Below are 22,203 nucleotides of genomic sequence, written 5' to 3' on the forward strand. Positions count from 1 at the left end.
TCCACCTCTCGGGTTCAAATGGTTCTTCTGCCTTAGCCTCCTGAATAGCTGGGACTACAGGGACCTGCCACCATGCCCGGCTAATTTTTGTATTTTTAGTAGTGATGGGGTTTCACCATATTGTCAGGCTGGTCTCCAAGTCCCAACCTCAGGTGATCTGCTTGCCTCAGCCTCCCAAAGTGCTGGGATTATAGGCGTGAGCAACCACATTCAGCCTAAATTTTACTTTCGTAGAGATGGAATCTCACTGTGTTGTCCAAGCTGTGATGAACTTCTTCAGGTTTTTTTTTTTTTAAACAGAGTTTCTCTCTGTCACCCAGGCTGGAGTGCAGTGGCGCCATCTCGGTTCATTGCAGCTTCCGACTCCCAGGTTCAGGCAGTTCTCCTGCCTCAGCCTCCTAGTAGCTGGGATTACAGGTGTGCACCACCACACCCAGCTCATTTTTTGTATTTTTGGTAGAGACGGGGTTTCACAATGTTGGCCAGGCTGGTCTCTCGAACTTCTGACCTCAAGGGATCCTCCCGCCTCAACCTTCTAAAGTGCTGGGATTACGAGTGTGAGCCACTGCCCCCATCAGTGATGAACTTCTTTGAATATAAATCTTTGACCACATTTTCAGTTATTTCATTGGGTTAAATTCCTAGATTGTTAAGCTTATGGTTAAGATGTTAAGGGTGATTCTGTTTGCTTATGTTTAAGCAAAATGTAAATGTTAATCTATTTCATTGTACCATTGCCACAATTATTTTATTTTTAAATCTTCTAATTTGATGAAAAAAGACACATTTCACTTTCTCTTTTTTTCTGGTTTTTTTTTTTTTTTTTTTTTTTTTTTTTTTTAAGACCAAGTCTTGCTCTGTCACTCAGGCTGGAGTACAGTGTCACAATAGTGGCTCACTGCAACCTCTGCCTCTGGGTTCATGTGATTCTCCTGCCTCAGTCTCCCGAGCAGCTGGGATTATGGGTGCGGGCCACCACACCCCGTTAATTTTTGTATTTTTAGTAGAGATGAGGTTTCACCGTATTACCCAGGCTGGTCTTGAACTCCTGACCTCAAGTGATGCATTTGCCTCGGCCTTCTAAAGTGCTGGGATTACAGGTGTGAGCCATCATGCCTGGCCTGTTTTTCTTTGATTACTTATGAAGTGTAGCAAGCTTTTTGATCATTGATTATGTTTATTTCTGATTTTATAAATCGCTGGGCATGGTGGCTCACGCTTATAATCCCAGCACTTTTTGGAGGCTGAGGTGAGTGGATCACTTGAGCCCAGGAGTTGGAAACCAGTCTGGGCAACATGATAAAACCCCGTCTCTACAAAAAATACGAAAATTAGCCAAGCATGGTGGTGTGTGCCTGTAGGCCCAGCTACTTGGGAGGCTGAGGTGGGAGGATCACTTGGGCCCAGCTACTCAGGAGGCTGAAGTGAGAGGATCACTTGGGCCTGGTGGGTCAAGGCTGCATTGAGCTGGAAATTGTGCCACTGTCCTTTAGCCTGGGCAGCAGGGTGAGACCCTGACTCAACAAACTGAAACAAACAAAAATATATAATTCTCAACTTGCATTTTGCCTTTCAATTCATGTGCATTTCGACCTGCAAAAATTTTAAAATAATATAATTATATAATTAAACCTGTATTTTGCTTAGTTCTTTTACAGTTCATGAACTGATATATTTTAATAGGTAACCAATATATGATCATAGTATTACTTCATTTTTATATTTTCACCAATTTTTTTTTTTTTTTTGAGATGGAGCCTTGCTGTGTTGCCAGGCTGGAGTACAGTGGTGCGATCTCGGCTCACTGCAACCTCCAACTCCCTGGTTCAAGCGATTCTTCTGCCTTAGCCTGCCGAGTAGCTGGGATTACAGGCATGCACCACCACGCCCAGCTAATTTTTGTATTTTTAGTAGAGACAGGCTTTCGCCATGTTGGCCAGGATGGTCTCGATCTCCTGACCTCATGATCCGCCCGCCTCGGCCTCCCAAAATGCTGAGATTACAGGCGTGAGCTACTGTGCCCAGGCTAATTTTGTATTTTTAGTAGAGATGAGGTTTCTCCGTGTTGGCCAGGCTGGTCTTGAACTCCTGAACTCAGGTGATCTGCCTGCCTCGGCCTCCCAAAGTGCTGGGATTATAGGCGTGAGCCACCGTACCCGGCCTATGAATGATTTGTTAATGTGTTATTGAATTTGATTTGCAGTATTTTGTTGAGTATTTTTGCATCGGTGTTTATCATCTTTTTTTGATGTTTCTTTTTGGTATCAGGGTAATATTGGCCTTGTAGAATGAGTTTGGAACTATTCTCTTCACTATTTTTTGGAATAGGTTGAGTAGGATTGGTATTAGTTCTTCCTTAAATGTTTGGTAGAATTCAGCAGTGAAGCCATTGGATTCCAGGCTTCTTTTTTATTACAGCTTTTCCTTATGGTTTTGATCTTGTTTTTTGTTTTGTTTTGTTTTGTTTTTGAGATGGAGTCTCACTCTGTCGCCGAGGCTGGAGTGCATCGGTGTAATACCGGCTCACTGCAACCTCCGCCTCCTGGGTTCAAGTGATTCTCCTGCCTCAGCCTCCCGAGTAGAGGGGACTGCAGGCGTGTGCCACCATGCCTGGCTAACTTTTGTATTTTTAGTAGAGACAGGGTTTCACCTGATCTTGTTACTTGTTACTGGTCTGTTCAGGTTTTGGATTTTTTCATGGTTAATGTTGGTAGGTTTTTTCTAGGTTTTTCAATTTATTGGCATATAGTTGCTTATAGTAGCCTCTAACAATCCTTTGAATTTCTGAAGTATCAGTTGTAATGTCTCCTTTTTCATCTCTGATTTTATTTATTTGGGTCTTCTCTTTTTGTTAGTTTGATTAAAGGTTGTCAATTTTGTTTATCTTTTCATATCTTGAGATATGAGTAGTTGATACACTACAATTACAGTGTTATTATATTCTGTTTCTCTGTGTACTTACTATTACCAGTGAGTTTTGTACCTTCAGATGATTTTTATTTCTCATTAACATCTTTTGCTTTCAGATTGAAGAATTCCGTTTAGCATTTCTTGTAGGACAGTTCTGATGTTGATGAAATCCCTCAGCTTTTGTTTGGGAAAGTCTTTATTTCTCCTTCATGTTTGTAGGATATTTTCGCTGGATATACTATTCTAGAGTAAATGTTTTTTTTTCCTTTTGCATTTGAAATATGTCATACCACTCTCTCCTGGCCTGTAGGGTCTCCACTAAAAAGTCCGCTGCCAGATGTATTGGAGCTCCATTGTATTTTTTAAAATTGTTATTTGTTTCTATTGTCTTGCTGCTTTTAGGATCCTTTCTTTATCATTGACCTTTGGGAGTTTGATTATTAAATGTCTTGAAGTAGTACTCTTTGGGTTAAACTGGCTTGCATTCTATAACTTCCTTGTACTTGAATATTGATATCTTTCTCTAGGTTTGGGAAATTCTCTGTTATTATTCATTTGAATAAACTTTCTGCCCCCTCTCTCTCTCTACCTCATCTTTAAGGCCAATAACTCTTAGATTTGCCCTTTTGAGGTTATTTTGTATTAATAGATCTTGTAGATGTGCTTCATTCTTTTGTCTCCTCTGACTTTGTATTTTCAAAGAGGCTGTCTTCAAGCTCACCATTTTTTTCTTCTTCTTGATCAATTCTGCTGGTAAGAGATTGATACATTCTTTAGTATGTCAGTTGCATTTTCAACTCCAGAATTTCTGCTTGGTTATTTTTAATTATTTCCGTCCCTTTGTTAAATTTATTTGACAGGATTCTGAATTCCTTCTGTGTGCTCTCTTGAATTTCATTGAGTTTCCTCTAAACAGCTATTTTGAATTATCTGTCTGAAAGGTCACATATCTCTGTCTCTCTGGAATTAGTCTCTGGTACCATATTTAGTTCATTTGGTGAGGTTATGTTTTCTTGGATTACCTTGATGTTTGTGGATGTTTGTTGGTGTCTAGGCATTGGAGAGTTAGGTATTTATTATAGTCTTTACAGTCTGGGCTTGTTTTTACCCATCTTTCTTGCAAAGGCTTCCCAAGTGTCTGAAGGGACTTGAGTGTTGTGATCTCAGTCTCTCGTCACTGCATTTGTATGTACGTTAGATGGCACCCCAAGTGTTGTAAAACTGTAGCTCTTGCAGACTCATAGAGGTACCACCTCGGTGGTCTTAGGTAAAATCCAGAATGATTCTCTGGATTACCAGGCAGAGACTCTTGTTCTCTTCTCTTACTCTCTCCTAAACAATTGGAATTTGTCTGTCTCTGCTGAGCTACCTGGAGCTAGGGGAGAGGTTACACAAGCACCCCTGTGGCCACCCCACCAATGGGACTACACTGGGTCAGACCTAAAGTCAGCACAGCATTGGGTCTCTTGCCCAAGGCCTGCAGTAACCACCACCTGTGTTATTCACTCAAGGCCCTAGGGCTTTACAGTTGGCAAGTGGCAAAGCCAGCCATGCTGTATCCTTCCCTTCAGGGTGGCAAGTTCTCTCTGTCCCTGGGTGGGTCCAGAGATGTTTGGAAGCCAGGGCCTGGAGTCGGAAACCTTAGGAATCTATCTAGTGCTTTGTTCTGCTGCAGCTGAGCTAGCACCCAAGTAACAAGACAAAGTCCTTCCCATTTTTTTTGGTCCTCTTTCTGCAAACAGAGGCATCTCTCCAAACAGAGGCATCTCTCCCTGTGGCTACCACCACCCCAGACCTGCGGCAGGTACCACCTGGCTACTGCCAGTGTTCACTCAAGGCCCGAGGGCTCTTGATTTAGGTTGTGATGAATGCTGCCAGGCCTAGGACTCTCCCTTCAGTACAATGGGCTCTTGTCTGGCCCAGGACAGGCCCAGAGCCTCTTTGAAAATACAGTCAGAGGATACAAAAGAAAAAAGAATAAAAAAGAATGAAAATGCCATCCAAGAACCAAGTCCTAGAGTTGGGGACCCCAAGAACCTGCTTAGTGCTCTACATAACCCAAATAGTAAAGGGAACTTTGTCTTGTAGCTTAGTGTCTCCGGTACCTAAGCTGGAAACTCTGTTTCCCAGGCTGGAGTACAACGGTGTGATCTTGGCTCACTGCAGCTGCCGCCTCCCAGGTTCAGGATCAAGCAATTCTTCTGTCTCGGCCTCCTGAGTAGCTGGGACTACAGGCATACACCACCACGTCCAGCTAATTTTTGCATTTTTAGTAGAGACAGGGTTTCACCATGTTGGCCAGGCTGGTCTCGAACTCCTGACCTCAGGTTATCCACCCACCTTGGCCTCCCAAAGTGCTGGGATTATAGACATGAGCCACCATACCCGGCCCCTTTACTCTGCTTTCTTTTCTCAAGCAGAAGGAGTCTCTCCCTGTAGCCACCACAGCTGGGAATGTGGTGGGTCATACCTGCAGACAGCATGTCTCAGTCTCATCCACGGCCCCACGGCAAATACCACCTGGCTACCAGTGCTGATTATTTGGGGCCTCATGGGTCTTTAGTCAGCGGGTGATGAATGCTGCCAGGGCTGAATCCTTCCTTTCAAGGCAGTGAGTTCCTTTCTGGCCCAGAGTATGTCTAGAAATGTCATTCAGGAGCCAGGGTCTAGAGTGGGGACTTCAGAACGCTGCCTTCTCCTACTGTGGCTGAGCTGGTATCCAAGTTGCAAGACAAAGTCCTCTTTACTCTTCCCTCTCCTCTCCTCAAGCAGAGAGAAGGGGTCTTTCCCAGAGCTGTGAGCTGTGCTGCCTGGGTTTTGGGAAGGGGTGGCACGAGCTCTCCCTTGGCCATCCTGGCTGATGTCTCACTAGATTATGTGTCCCCGAAATCTACTGGCTCTGAGCCCAGCACAGCATCAGGACTTGCCCAGGATTTGCAGTCCTTGTGGCTGAGACTACCTTTCAGGTTTATTTAGGACCCCAGAGCACTTTAGCCCACGGCAGCAAGGGTTGCTGGAACTCAGGTTCTAGCCACTGAAATGAATGATTCCCCTCTGGCTAGGTCCGGACTAAAATGCTCCCTCCATGGGTACGTGGGTAGCGGCTGAGTTTTGCCCAGGGTTACTTTCTGCTGTGACAGAGTAGCACTGAGTTCCAATGCAAAATTCCACAGTAACTGTGCTCTCCCTGCTTCAAGTGCACAAATTCTGTCTCCATGCCACACAGCCACTGCCGGGGGATAGGGGAAGGGTGGTATTGGCAATTCAAGTTTTTCCTACCCTCTGCAATGCCTCTTTCAGTGATAGGGAGTTAAAACCAGGTCCTGGGATCACTTACCTGACTTTTGGTTGTTTTCAAGGTGCCTTTTGTGTGGATAGTTGGTCAATTTGTTGTTCCTGTGGGAAGGATGATCAGTGGATGCTTCTATCTGGCCATCTTGCTCCTCCTTCTCCTTCCTTGGGGCAAATTCTTTAGCTACATTGCCCACCTACTCAGTTACCTCATTTAAAGGAAAAATAAATAATGTTGGAAGTGTAGTTCTAAACTTTGGCTGTACTCTTCACAATAGCAAAGATGTGGAATCAACCTCCATGCCCATCGGTGGGCTGGATAAAGAAAATGTGGTACATATACACCATGGATTACCATGCAGCCGTAAAAAAAGAATGAAATTATACCGTTTGCAGCAATAGGGATGCAGCTAGAGGCCATAAAAAAAGAAGAAATTATGCCTTTTGCAGCAATAGGGATGTAGCTAGAGGCCATCATCCTAAGCAAGTTAATTCAGGAACAGAAAACCAAATACTGCATTTTCTCAGTTATAAGTAGGAGCTAAACATTGAGTACACAAGGACGTAAAGATGAGAACAATAGACACTGGGGACTATTGGGGGAGGGAGGGAGAGAGGTAAGGATTGAAAAACTGTTGGGTACCTGGGTGATAGGATCATTCGTACACCAAACCCCAGTGATACTCAATTTACCAATTTAACAAACCTGCACATGTATCCCGTGAACCTAAAGTAAAAGTTGAAAAAAATAATAATAAAATAAACTTAGGTTGCATATTAGAATTGCCTGTTTAAATACCCAAAGCTCAGGCTATAGTGCAGACCTGGTTGGATCCTGGCATTATTTTTCTTAAGTTTCCCAAATGATTACAATGTAGAGCCAAGGTTGAGAGCCAGTGAAGTTCTTTCAAAGCACATACCCATTTGATCTTGGGTATTCTGACTTTAGTCATTTCAGAGTAGCTAGGGAAGTTCTAATTGGGGGGTATTGGCTTGATAGGCCGAATCTCCTTCATTCTCATATTTCTACTAATAGTGTGCTGTGTATATACAGTGGGGTAAAATCACCCTGGTGAGAAGCAAGTTTGGTATATGGTGCAAGAAGCACTGAACTTGAGGTTGGAAGATCAGGATCTAGTCCTGATCCTGCTACAATCTTTGTAACTTTAGTCAAGTTACAAAACCACATACTTTATTTCAGGCTGGGTGCTGCTGCTTATGCCTGTAATCCCAGCACTTTGGGAGGCGGGGTGGGCAGATAACTTGAGGTCAGGAGTCCAAGACCAGCCTGGCCAACATGGCAAAACCCTGTCTCTATGAAAAAGAGAGAAATAAATAAAAAGACAATCTGTGTTTCCATTTTCCTTATCTGAAAGAGTGGGGAAAATAAGACTAATAGTCTGTAAATTCCTTTCTAGCTCTAAAACTTCAAGTTTGTGAGCCAGTGGGGATAGGGGAGAGGCAGGTGGACTTCGTGTGCCTGAAGAATAGGTGAGCAAGAGGAGCCACAACACTGATGTGATAGGACATTGTTGAAGGAGCGAACAGTGGGATAAGAGGAAAGAAACTGTGTGAATAAGGAGGTTTATTACCTGGAGGTAAGGGGGTGGGATGGGACTAGATAGGGATAAGTAGAAGAGACTGGCCTAAGGGAATACAGAGTTGGGGATGGTGGCGGTAGCTTGGCACCTGGTAATGATGTGGTCTAGGTTCTTATCATGAGTCAAATGGCTCATGGGGAAATGTGGCCAGAGGAGCCCCCTTCAAAAAAGGAGATAAAAAGCAGGAGATATTTTTGTCGTTGCATATCTGAGATGAGGTAAGAGCAGAAATATTGATACTAAGGGTTTAAGAGGTTTTATTGATCGCTAACTTTTGTTTTCAATAGGTAATATATTCACATGATTCAAAAAGAAAAACATTATTTGAAAAGATACACAGTCAAAAGTCTTGATCTCACCCTCAGCTCCCTGGACCTTCTCTATGCTCTTTTGCTTCCAACTTTTTTTTTTTTTTTTTTTTTTTTTTTTTTTTTTGAGACGGGAGTCTCGCTCTGTTGCCCAGGCTGGAAAGCAGTGGAATTTCAGCTAGCTGGAATGCTGATGATGGCACACTGCAGCCTCAGTCTCCTCAGCTCAAGTGATCCTCCCAATTCAGTCTCCTGAGTAGCTGGGACTACAAAACCCAGTCGATTTTTTATTCTTTTTTTTTTTTTTTTTAGTTGAAACAATATCTCACTATGTTGCCTGGGCTGGTCTCGAACTCATAGGCTCAGGCTGGAGTGCAGTGGCACAATCATGACTCGCTGTAACCTCTGCCTCCCGGGCTCAAGTGATTCTCCCACCTCAGCCTTCTGAGTAGCTGGGACTACAGGCACACGGTACCACACCTACTAATTTTTTGTATTTTTTTGTAGAGGCAGATTTCACTATGTTGCCCAGGCTGATCTCGAATTCCTGAGCTCAAGCAGTCTGCCCTCAGCACCGCCAAAGTGATGGGATTACAAGCATGAGCTGCTATACCTGGTTCCAACTTTTTTAATATGAAAAATTTCAGGTTGGGTGCGGTGGCTCACACCTATAATCCCAGCACTTTGGGAGGCCGAGGTGGGAGGATTGCTTGAGCCTAGGAGTTTGAGATAAGCCTTGGCAACATAGGGAGACCCTATCTCTACAAATAATCAACAGATTAGCTGGGCATGATTGTGTGCACCTGTAGTCCCAGCTACTCTGGGGCTGAAGTGGGAGGTTACTTGAGCCCAGGAGTTTGAAGCTGCAGTGAGCTGTGATCATACCACGACACTCTAGCCTAGGTGACAGAGCAAGACTCTGTCTCAAAAAAAAAAAAAAAATTCAAACATATACAAAAGTTGAAACAATAATACATTGTACACCATGTAGTTTAAACAAGTGTTAACATTTTGCCATTTTGGGGCCAATATCTACCTTTGTTGAATAATTTGAAAACAAGCTGCAGACATAATGACACTTTATCCCTGTGCTTTATGCATCTTCTAATAATAAAGAATATTCTCTACCTAATTACAAATAACATTACCACACCCAAGAAAATTAAAAATAATGCCCTAATATCTTCTACTCAGTTCACATTCAGTTTCCCCCAGCTGCCTGAAAAATTATTTTATGACTCTTTTCTTCAAACCAGATCGGAGTAACATTTCTGCATTGCATTTGGTTGTTATGACTCTCAGTCTCTTTTAATCTATAACTCTATCCTTCCCCTATTTTTTCCCCCAGGGTTTTGGCTTTTTGAAGAGACCAGACCAGTTTTATTATAGCAAGTTCCATATTCTAGTTCTGTCAGATTATGTTTTCTTCTGATTTTTCTTGTTGCTCTATCTCTTGAATTTCCTATGAAGGAGAAATTACGTTTGAAGACTTGTTTAGACCCAGGTTAGGCACTTTTGGTAATAATACATCATAACTTAGGCTGTGTACTTAAAGTTACATCACATCAGGAGGCATAAATGAAGAGTCTCATTCTGATTGTTGCTGAGTTTGATCACTAGGTTAAGCTGGCGACTGTCACATCTCCCGTTATAATGGTACTCAGTTTTTCCCCTTTGCAATTAGGAAGTAATCTCTGGAATGATCCTTTGGCACTGTGGTAACCTTCTGTTTTCCAACAATTTTCGATTATGCAAAAATGATTTTTAGCAACCTGTGATCATCCTTGCCTGAATCATTTATTTCATTTGGGGTTGCACAGTGGTGATTTTCTTTCTTTCCTTCTACATTTATTGACTGGTAGTCTTCTGTAAAAGAGAGCTTTGCTGCTCTACTGAGGATGAACCCTTCTAAAAAGGCTGTAAATTGCTTAATTCTTTCTCTTTAATTGTCAGTCTTCAGAATAAGTCATTAACGTCATAGGTACCTCCAATGATGGGAAGAGGTGTTTTTGTTTTTGTTTTTTTTGGTTTGTTTGTTTTTCTGAGAAGGAGTCTCACTCTGTTGCCCAGGCTGAAGTGCAGTGGCATGATCTCGGCTCACTGCAAGCTCCCCCTCCCGGGTTCACGCCATTCTCCTATCTCAGCCTCCCGAGTAGCTGGGACTACAAGCGCCCGCCACCACGCCCAGCTAATTTTTTGTATTTTTAGTAGAGACGGGTTTTCACCGTGGTCTTGATCTCCTGACCTTGTGATCTGCCCGCCTTGGCCTCCCGAAGTGCTGGGATTACAGGCGTTTGCCACCGCGCCCGGCTGAAGAGGTGTTTTTTTGTTTTTTCACTCTCTGAGTTATTGCTGGGGATTCATGGATTCTTACTTATTCATGATATAATCAATTTTAGTAATTTCCCATTCTCTTTTGATACTCAAATTGACTCAAATTTGCCCAGTGGAAAACCTTAAAACTGGCTCCTGTGTTCTTGTAACACACTCCTCATTAGTATGAGTGCTTCCTTCCCTCTGGTATAACATCGTTTTTTAAATTCACCTTGTAAGATAACCATTTTTATTGGTCTCATATTTCTTTCTAGAGTATTTTAACACTAGCATATGTAAAATATTTTTTCTCCCCTTTCCCCCAAAAAGGTAGCGCAATGTACTCAACGGTTTACTCTGTTTTTTTCTTTCAAAAATATACCTTGGAGATCTTTTTGTGTCAGTACACAGACAGCATTCTCCTTCTTGCTGTGTCTTTTTTTGTTTTTTGTTTTTTGTTTTTTGCATTTCATTTGCATGGATGTTCCGTAATTTAAATCAGTCCCTATTGATGGACATCTGGGTAATTTCCTAACTTTTGCTATTATAAGCAATGCTGTAGTGAATAACACTATACATATGTCATCTTGTATGGTGATAAGTGTATCTGTAGGATTGCTATCCAGAAGTGGAATTGCTAGGTTAATGGTTTATGTAATAGTAATTTTTTTTAAGAGATGAAGTTTCATTGTGTTGCCCAGACTGGAGTGCAGTGGCTATTTACAGATGCTATTATAGCTCACCACAGCCTTGAACTCCTGGCCTCAGGCAGTTCTCCTGTCTTACCCCTCAAGTACCCAGGTTTACAGGTGTGTGCCAGCACACCCAGCTTGTAATTGTGATTTTGAAAGACATTACCTAATTGCCGGTGTTGTACCACTTTTCTCTAATACCAGCAAAGAATAAGAGTGCCTGTTTCACCATAACCTTGCTGGAACAGTGCATTATCAAATTTTTGGAATTTTGCTAATCTGATAAGTGAAAAATTGTTTTTTGCTGCTTTTGTGTGAGGGTAAACATCTTGTCATATGTTGAATGTTCATTTGTATTTCTTTTTCTGTGAATTTTCTGATCATATTCTTTGTCCATTTTTATATGTTTGTCCCAATTGATCTTTTTATTTTATATGTCTGTATAAGCACATACACGTACACATACCTATGCATATATTTTTTTCTATATCATTCTATATAGGGAGATTTGTTCTTTTATCACTGATAAGATTGCAAGTATTTTTTTCTTAGTTTGTTGTTTTTTTGATTTACAATGTTTTTTGCTTTGCAGAATTGATTTTTTTGCATTTGAACTTATCAGTCTTTTCTCTTATGGCTTTATTATTATTATTTTTTAGAGACAGGATCTAGCTCTCTTGCCCAGACTGGATTGCAGTGGCATGATCATAGCTCACTGTAACCTCAAGCTCTTGACCTCAAGTGGTCCTCCTGCTTTAGTCGCCCGAATAGCTGGGACCACCAGCATGCACCACCACGCCAGTTCCATGTATAAGTTTTATATCTACAGTAAAGAATATTTCAAGACTTAAACTGAAAATTTAATGAAAAATATAATGTATAGATATTATGGATAAAATCGGAAAAAAACTTATACCTAAAACTTTGTGAAGTTTAAAAAGCTAAATTTGAAATCCTGTTAGAAAAGCAGGTCTTATATTTCATATATGTACAAAATATTTTGTTTTGGGCTGTAAGCATATACAAATAGTGTGACATGTTAATTCATCTTAATTTGACAGAATTAGGAATGAAGGTATAGAGAGGGCTCTAAGGCTTAAAGTCACAGTTTTGTGATTCCTAAATGAAGCTGCTGTAAGTCTGTGAATTTTGCTTCTACAGTCTTTGAATGCTTGCTGATGAGTGGCCTAAAATCTCAAAAAAGGCTGCGGGCAGTGGCTCTTGCTTGTAATCTCAGCACTTTGAGAGGCTGAGGCAGGTGGATCGCTTGAGCCCAGAAGTTCAAGACCAGCCTGGGCAACATGGTGAAACACTGTCTCTACCAAAAAAAAAAAAAAAAAAAAAAATTACCCAGATGTGGTGGCATATGCCTGTGGTCCCAGCTACTTGGGAGCCTGAGGTGGGAGGGTTGCTTGAGCCCAGAAGGTTGAGCTGCAGTGAGCTATCATCTGTTACTGCACTCCAGCCTGGGTGACAGAACGAGACCCTGTCTCAAAAAAAAAAAAAAAAAAAAAAAAAATCTCCAAAAAGGTAATCTTTGTAGACTTAATGAAAACCCTATTTTAACATTCTCTAAAAATGACAATGTTGACTTGATAACTTGTGATATTTACATTGACTTTTGTTGAAAAGATAGGTTAAGTCTAATTTCTGTATAATACAGTGGCTTTATTTTATTTTTCTCTCTCTCTCTCTTTTTTTTTTTTTTTTTTTTTGTTGTTGTTGTTTGTTTTTAGAATTTTGATTTGGCTACTGGGCTGCTACCTTGAAATCCAAGCCCTAAAAATGCCGGCTTCTTTGGACTTAGAAGATGACCTGGATAAATGATAAAAATTAAGAAACAGATTTTGGTGAGTGAAACCTTATATGAGAGCCAATTTAGTATATATATTAAGCCAACTTAATGGCTTATATAAAGCCAACTTAATGCTTATTTTGTTTTTTTCTGATACTGTCTTTCTTTTTGGAAAAACTGTCTAGAATGTATTTATTAATCTTGGAGACATTTAATAAAATACAAATGCCATTCTTCTGTTTTTAAATGGGTTTTTTACTACAAACTATGTAGTTTCTCATCTTTTTTATAAATGATAATCTTAGGTTTCACTGTAGAAGACAATGAAAGACCAGTAAACAATACTTATTTTTAGAATTTATGTTGATTAAAACTATAATAGGGTATTATACTTCAAATAAATACCTTTGATTAAAAATAGAAATAAATATATGTTGAAAGTTGCAAACTCAGCATAACTCATAGTTTGATACTGTATTTAGATCTGAGGTGAGCTAAAGCCCAGCAAAAATTAGATTGTTTTTATCTTGAAATTTGTATTTCCCTCCCTCCTAGCTTTTGTGTAGCACTCCAATAACAGATCCTGGCAGTCCCCTGCTGGGAGATATGTCATAATGGGTTTAAATTGGCACAGGGGACTCTTCAGAAGTGCTTCATAAGCCCACATGAGAAGTTGTTAATATTAAAACATTTTTTGCATCATCTCCCTGCCCTCTCTCCTTCTTCTTTTGAGAATTTCCTTCATGTACAGTATTATGACAGGGGCTTGGATATGTGCCTTGGTGCCCTAACATCCTTAGATTTTTATCTCAGTTTGTTGAAGTGACGACTCTGGCAAGCAGTCGTTGTTTACGTTAAATGTAATTTAAGAGTTTATTGCTGGTTTTCCTTAAAGACACTGGCATTTGCAAGTTGCTAAGAGGTAGTTTTTATATCTAGAAAGTTTTTTTTTCTTTCTTTCTTTCTGAGACTTAAGAACTTTGTGCCAGGAGCAGAAGCCCATCATTTCTGCCAGGGTGAGCAGTGCATTGAGGTATGTACAACCAGTCCTTCATTCCAGATCCTAGGAGGAAAGAAGGAGTGCTATTAGGAGCAAAGAGGGAAGGAAGCAAGCACTGTAGAGCTGTTGCCACAAGCAGCTACTCTTCTGTGTAAATCTTTATCTGACTAACAAAGACTGCCGCTCCCTACTTAGAGAATACTCATGCTGGGTGCACAATTGACATTTTAAAGCAGTAAAAAGATACAAGAAAAATTCCCTAGGGAAAATATTTTTCTAAAAGCATGTTTTGAGAAGAAATTAAATGTGCTACTTTCTCTGTGGAGTGGGCTGAGTTCTGAGTTGTTAAAGATGCATCAGGTTGAAATGCACATAACATAAATTAGCCATTTTAAAGTGAATAATTCAGTGGCATTTAGTAGATTCACTGTGTACAACCACCACTTCTGTCTAGTTCCAAAACATGTCCGTCACTCCAAAATGAAACTTCATAACCATTAAGATGTCCCATTCCCCATCCCGCTTCCACTCACAACCACTAATCCTTCTGTCTCTATGAATTTACCTATTCTAGATATTTCATACAAATTAGGCCGCGTGCGGTGGCTCACGCCTGATATCCCAACACTCTGGGAGGCCAAGGCAGGTGGATCACTTGAGTCAGGAGTTTGAGACTAGCCTGGCCAATATGGTGAACCTCATCTCTCCTAAAAATAAACAAAATTAGCCGGGCATGGTGGTATGTGCCTGTAATCCCAGCTACTTGGGATGCTGAGGCAGGAGAATCACTTGAACCTGGGAGGCAGAGGTTGCAGTGAGCCAGGATCACGCCACTGCACTCCTGCCTGGGTAACAGAGCCAGACTCCATCTCAAAAATAATAATAATAGGCCGGCTGCCGTGGCTTACGCCTGTGGTTCCAGCACTTTGGGAGGCCGAGGTGGGCAGATCACAAGGTCAGGAGATCGAGACCATCCTGGCTAACACGGTGAAACCCCGTCTTTACTAAAAATGCAAAAAATTAGCCGGGCGTGGTGGTGGGCACCTGTGGGCCCAGCTACTTGGGAGGCTGAGGCAGGAGAATGGCGTGAACCTGGGAGGTGGAGCTTGCAGTGAGCCGAGGTCATGCCACTGCACTCCAGCCTGGGCGACAAAGCGAAACTCCCTCTCAAATAAATAAATAAATAATAATAATAAAATAAATAAATAGAATTGTGCAATATATGACCTTTTATGTCTGACTGCTGTTACTTAGCATGTGGTTTTTGAGGTTTATCTACATTGTAGCATGTATCAGCACTTCATTCCTTATTATATCTAAATAATATTCTGTCTATATGTATCTACCACACTTTGTTTATCCATTCACCTGTTGATGGACATTTGAGTTTTTGGCTATTGTGAATAATGTTGCTGGGAACATATGTGTAATTTAGAGTTATTCTTTTTTTTTTTTTTTTTTTTTAGTAGAAACGGGGTTTGCCACGTTGGCCAGGCTGGTCTCGAACTCCTGACCTCAAGTGATCCACCCGCCTTGGCCTCCCAAAGTACTGGGATTACAGGTGTGAGCCACCGTGCCAGCCTTTCTTAAATTTTGTTTTTACATTTTTTTTTCAGTGAATATTCTTCCATTTAAGGCAGGAATAATTGCCATAAAGAATATTATTTTATTGTTATGCTGTGTGTGACTGTAACACTTTGACATTTACTGAGTGTTTATAATCATTTTTAATTTTTTTGAGACAGAGTCTCACTCTGTTGCTCAGAGCAACAGTAGTGCAGTAGCACAATTTCAGCTCACTGCAACCTCAGCCTCATGAGTTGCTGGGACTATAGGCACACACCACCAGGCCCAGCTAATATTTGTACTTTCTGTAAAGATGGGGTTTCACCATGTTCCCCAGGCTGGTCTCAAAAGCCTGAGCTTGAGCTGTCTGCCCACCTTGGCTTCCCAAAGTGCTGGAATTACAGGTGTGAGCCACCACACCTAGCCATAGTAAGCCTTTATGCAAAGTTGGAGTAGGAATTTGCGGAACTGCTGATAAACCTATGACACAATATCAAGATACCTACCTGTAAATGCAATGTCAGGCATTTGATGCCTCAATAGTCAGAAAAACTGTTGGATTTCCTCGCTGTAGGGCTTTACAATAACGCTTTTATCCTTACATTTTTCTAAAGATAAATTATTTGTTAGATGAGTAAGAAAGATACCATTGTTGTCATTGGTTGACTTCAATAGATTGAAACTTGAAGAAATTGCATTGGATCACTGCTATTCACTTAACTTTTCTCATTACTACTACCATAGTTCCCTCAAAGTTTGTTGAATAAAGCTTTCTAGATGCTGCTTCATACAGCACATAGATGAATTGTTGATTTCCTAATATCAGGCCCCCACGTAACCTATGGTATATACTTTTTTGTAAGCTGTAATTTGAAATTTTCAGATGCTTTGAACTTGACACATAATCAAGCAATTCATTGGCACACCAGGGCAAAATATCAACCTGCTAAAGAGATTTATTTATTTATTTATTTGTTTATTTATTTTTGAGACAGAGGTTCACTCTTGTTGCCCAGGCTGGAGTGCAATGGCGCTATCTCGGTTCACTGCAACATCCGCCTCCCAGGTTCAAGTGATTCTCCTGCCTCAGCCTCCCAGTAGCTGGGATTACAGGCATGCGCCACCACACCCAGCTAATTTTGTATTTTTGTAGAGACGGGGTTTCTCCATGTTGGTCAGGCTGGTCTCGAACTCCTGACCTCAGGTGATCCACCTGCCTCGGCCTCCCAAAGTGCTGGGATTACAGGCTCTTTATTTAATCTTCAACTTTAAAAACTAGCTGTCATTCAGTTAAGCCTAAATATGAGGTAGGAGGTGGGAATCGACTCCAGAAGCAGGGCTTGAACACCAGACCAAATTGAGGACTAGCTAAAACAGGGGTGGGGCAGGAGCAACTTTCCATAAGACATGTCCACCCGTGTGCCATTTCAGTTTACCATTGCCATGACAACACCCAGGACTTACCAACCCTCTCCATGGCAATGACCCAAGTTACCATACTTTTGCTAGCAATTTCTGCATAAACCACCTGTTATTCTACACGCTTAAAAGTAGGTATAGGCCAGGCGCGACAGCTCACGCCTATAATCCCAACATTTTGGGAGGCCGAGGCGGGTGGATGACCTGAGGTCAGGAGTTCGAGACCAGCCTGGGCAACACTGTGAAACCCCATCTCTACTAAAATGTGTCACTGCACTCCAACCTGGGCGAGACAGAGCTCGACTCAATCTCAAAAAAATTAAAATAAATAAATACATGAAAGTAGATATAAATATAACCCCTGGCTGGGTACAGTAGGAGGCTGAGGTGGGCGGATTGCTTAAGCTCAGGAGTTCGAGACCAGCTTGGGCAACACGGTGAAACTCCGTCTCTACCAAAATACAAAAAATTAGTCAAACGTGGTGGCATCCGCCTATAGTCTCAGCTAATTGGGAAGCTGAGGCAGGAAAATTGCTTGAACCTGGAAGGCGGAGGTTGCAGTGAGCTGAGATCACACCACTTCACTTCAGCCTAGGTGACAGAGCGAGACTCCATCTAAAAAAAAAAAAAAATTTGGTGTAAATATAACTGCAAAACTGCCCTGAGCTGCTAGTCTCAGCACACTGCCTATGGGGTAGTCCTGCTCTGCAGGAGCAGTCACAGAGTTGTAACACTGCAGCTTCAATAGAGCTGTTTTCTTCTACCCTACCCTGGCTCACCCTTAGGTTCTTTCCTGGGTGAAGCCAAGAACGCTTGAAGGCTAAACCCCACTTTGGGGGCTTGCCTCTCCTGCATCAAATACAGGTTAATTTGTAAATGGCAAAGTTTGTTTTGAGGTTTTTCCTCAATAACTTGTTTCCTAGGCCTGTTAGGCCATCTCTAAAATAGATCTTGCTCTTTTAATTTTTTTTTTTAAGAGCAGGATCTTGCTCTCTTACCCAAGCTGGAGTGTAGTGGCACAATCATAGCTCACTGTAGCCTTGACCTCCCAGGCTCAAGCAGTTCTGCCACCCTAGCCTCCCAAGTAGCTGGGACTACAGGTGTGCATCACCACATCTGATTAATTTTTACATTTTTTTTTGTAGAGATGGGCTCTTACTGTGTTGACAGGAGTGGTCTCAAAATATCCTCCAACCTCAGCCTCCCAAAGTGCTGGAATTACAGGCCCGAACCACCACACCTGGCCTATTTTGTGTTTTAAAAAGATCCCTCTGGCTGCTGTCTGAAGACAGATTGGAGGCAGGAGACACCTGAAAGCACACTTTTTAATGGGGTTGTTTTTTTGATAAATTTGTTTAAGTTTCTTGTGGACTCTGGATATTAGACCTTTGTTAGATGGGTAGATTGCAAACATTTTGTCCCAGTCTGTAGGTTGTCTGTTCATTCTGGTGATAGTTTCTTTTGCTGTGCAGAAGCTCTTTATTTTAATTAGATCCCATTTGTCAATTTTTTTGTTGCAATTGCTGTTGGCATTTTTGTCATGAAATCTTTGCCCATGCCCATGTCCTGAATGGTATTGCCTAGATTTTCTTCTGAGGTTTTTTAGTTTTGGGTTTTACATTTTAGTCTTTAATCCATTTTGAGTTAATTTATGTAAGGATGGTGTAAGGAAGGGGTCCAGTTTCAATTTTCTGCATATGGCTAGCCGGTTCTCCCAGCACCATTTATTAAATAAGGAATCCTATTTAGTCATAACAGTCTCTCAGATCACAGCACAATCAAATTAGAACTCAAGATTAAGAAGTTCACTCATAACCACACAACTAAGTGGAAATTGAACAACCTGCTCCTGAATGACTTTTGGGTAAATAATGAAATTAAGACAGAAATCAAGAAGTTTTTTGAAACTAATGAGAACAAAGAGATAATATACCAGAATCTCTGGGACAGTGTTAAACAGTGTTAAGTGGGAAATTTATAGCACTAAATGCCCACATCAAAAAGCTAGAGAGATCTCAAGTTAACAATCTAACATCTCAACTAAAAGAACTGGAAAATGAGCAAATAAACCCCAAAGCTAGCAAAAGATCAAGAAATAACCAAGATTAGAGCTGAACTGAAGGAGATAGAGACACGAAAAACCCTTCAAAAAATCAGTGAATCCAGAAGCTGGTTTTTTGGGGGAAAAAAAAAAATAATAATAATAATGATGGGGCCGGGCGCGGTGGCTCAAGCCTATAATCCCAGCACTTTGGGAGGCCGAGGCGGGTGGATCACGAGGTCAGGAGATCGAGACTATCCTGGCTAACATGGTGAAACCCCGTCTCTACTAAAAATACAAAAAAAAAAACTAGCCGGGCGTGGTGGCGGGCGCCTGTAGTCTCAGCTACTTGGGAGGCTGAGGCGGGAGAATGGCGTGAACCCGGGAGGCGGAGCTTGCAGTGAGCCGAGATCACGCCACTGCACTCCAGCCTGGGAGACACAGTGAGACTCCATCTCAAAAAAAAAAAAAAAAAAAAAAAATAATAATAATAATAATGATGGATCACTAGTTATAATAGACCACTAGCAAGACTAATAAAGAAGAAAGAAGAATTAAATAAACAATCAGAAATGATAAGGGGGCTATCACCACTGATACCACAGAAATACTATAAACACCTCTGTGTACATAAACTAGAAAATCTAAAAGAAATGGATAAATGCCTAGACAAATACACTCTGAACTGAACCAGGAAGACTGAACCAGGAAGAAACTAAATCTCTGAATATAGCAGTTAACAAGTTCTGAAATTGAGGCAATAATAAATAGCCTACCAACCAAAGAAGTTTCTTTAAAAATTATTTTTTTGGAGGGAAGGCCAGCAATTTTTCATAGACTTTCTATTTCTCTCTCTTTTTTTTTTTTATCGTACTGTGTAGTGCCCATAGTATTGTTAAACTGACAATTCCTGTATCTGCCAGCATAAGGTTTTCCAGATCTAGATACACAGTCTTCATGTCATGACCAATGGCCTATTTAGGGAGACTATCAAAGTCCAGGCTTTTTAGTTAGTCTCCTTTCTGGTTAAAGATTCTTTTGGAAAATGTTTCTTAGATTTTAAATTGTTTTCTTGCAGTTGTTCCAACTTTGGAATAGTTGCTAAATAGCTATAGCTTTGTAGGCAGTCATCATTTTTCCTGCTAAGCAGCAACTTTTAAGCCCTAAAAATCTTTATTAGTTGTGTTTAATTACCTCTAAAGTTTATTAAAAATCTGTAAAATGCAGATGGCAGTTAAATAAGGACAGTGGTATTAATTTGAGATTTTCTGACTGCTGTTGTTTCTTTTGTTTTTTTAATTTTTTAAAAAATTGAGACATGGTCTCGCTGTTACCCAGCCTGGTCTAGAACTCCTAGGCTCAAGCAGGCCTCCGGCCTCTGCCTCCCAAAGTGCTAGGAATACAGGTATGAACCACTGACCCTGCTGTTGTTTCTTAACCACCCAAATCAGTTTCATTGTAACAGTCATAGTACAAGAAAAGGATATAATTGCCAGAACACAAGGTGCTCTGCTGAAATTTGGAAGTATTTTTTCTTATAACGGAGGAATTTTTTCCCCAAAGGTTGCTTAGGTTGGTTTTTGCAAAGCCTTTGCTGTTGAAGTTTAGTCACTAGCAATTATTTTATTTTATTTTATTTATTTATTTTTGAGACGAAGTCTTGCTCTTGTCCTCCAGGCTGGAGTGCAGTGGTGCGATCTCGGCTCACTGCAACCTCCACCTCCTGGGTTCAAGTGATTCTCCTGCCTCAGCCTCCCAAGTAGCTGGGATTATAGGTGCCTGCCACCACGCCCAGCTGATTTTTGTATTTTCAGTAAAGACGGGGTTTTACCATGTTAGCCAGGCTGGTCTCGAACTCCTGACCTCAGGTGATCCACCTGCCTTAGCCTCCCGAAGTGATGGGATTACAGGCATAAGCCACTGTGCCCGGCCTATTTTATTTTTATTTTTAGAGACAAAAATCTTGCTATCACCCTTAGTGGAATGCAGTGGCAGTATTGTAGCTCACTGCTGCTTCAAACTCCTGGGTTTGAGGGATCCTCCCGCCTCAGCCTCCTGAGTAGCTGGAGCTATAGGCATGCACACCCAGTTAATTTTTTTATTTTTTGTAGAGACAGGGTCTCAGTGTGTTGCCCAGGCTAGTCTTAAATTGCTGCCCTCAAGCCATCCACCAGCCTCACTATTTAAAAAAGAAAAATTGACTGGACATGGTAGCTCATGCCTGTAATCCCAGCACTTTGGGAGGCTAAGGTGGGAGAATCACCTGAACCTAAGAGTTTGAGACCAGCCTGGGCAATATGGCAAGATGCAATCTCTATAAAAAGTTTTAAAAATTAGCTGGGCATGGTGGTACATGCCTGTAATCCCAGCTGCTTGGGAAGCTGAGGTGAGAGGATCACTTGAGCCCAGGAGGTTGAGGCTGCAGTGAGCCATGTTTGTGCCACTGCATTCCAGCAACAGAGTAAGACCCTGTCTCAAAAAAATAAATTAAAAAAAAAAGTTAAACAGTTTTTCAGTTACTTTTTTTTATTTATGCACGGAATATAACCATATTACAGCAGTTTTGTATTTCCTAATGATTTGCAGCATATTTGGAAAATAGGAAAATAAAATTTATCAATGATCCTACCAACCTAATATAGTTGCTTTTTAGGGGATTAATGTTCATATCCTTTTTTTTAAAAGAAACTTGTAATTATAGTTACAAGTATAAAGTAATAATTTATAATATTTTAATAATATAAATAAGTGCCATAAATAAATAAAAGGCTGGACATGGTGTCTCACGTCTGTAATTCTAGCACTTGGGGAGGCCAGGGTCAGTGGCTTGCCTGAGCTCAGAAGTTCGAAACCAGCCTGGGCAATGTGGCAAAACCCCATCTCTACTAAAACTACAGAAGATTAGCCGGGCATGATGGTGCTTGCCTGTAGTCCCAGCTACTCAGGAGGCTGAGGCAGGAGAATCGCTTGAACCTGGGAGATGGAGGTTGCAGTGAGCCAAGACTGTGCCACCGCACTGCAGCCTGGGCACCAAAGTGAGACTCTGTCTCAATCAGTCAGTCAATCAATCAATGTTGTGTTATAGTTAAAATTATAAGGGATTATTTTATTAGAACATTTGTGGGAGGTTCTTAGGTTTCCATGCCATTTTTGCTTACCACAAATGCTGGAAATTAATGTTCATTCATTTACTTTTGGGTTAAGTATGTGATCTTCAGTCCCAAAGCTAACAGAGGAAATGGCCACACTGTGTGATCTACATGTACT

At 41.2% G+C, this 22,203-nt stretch overlaps 1 protein-coding gene across 6 annotated transcripts in view; it reads left to right on the forward strand.

Annotated features, from left to right (window-relative positions):
- The window catches only part of NCOA6 (nuclear receptor coactivator 6), a 117,524-nt gene that overhangs the window by 23,723 nt on the left and 71,598 nt on the right, over nucleotides 1-22,203 (forward strand). For 5 of the 6 annotated variants that reach the window (XM_050806976.1, XM_050806978.1, XM_050806983.1 and 2 more), the window contains exon 2: nucleotides 12,852-12,965. The gene's annotated coding sequence lies outside the window, so the exon portion shown is untranslated. Of the gene's footprint in view, nucleotides 1-12,851; nucleotides 12,966-13,015; nucleotides 13,944-22,203 lie in introns of those variants that run through there. The other variant, XM_050806977.1, reaches the window with a different exon arrangement.

The sequence above is a fragment of the Macaca thibetana genome, chromosome 10 (genome assembly GCF_024542745.1).
Source record: "Macaca thibetana thibetana isolate TM-01 chromosome 10, ASM2454274v1, whole genome shotgun sequence".
Taxonomy (NCBI): Eukaryota; Metazoa; Chordata; class Mammalia; order Primates; family Cercopithecidae; genus Macaca; species Macaca thibetana.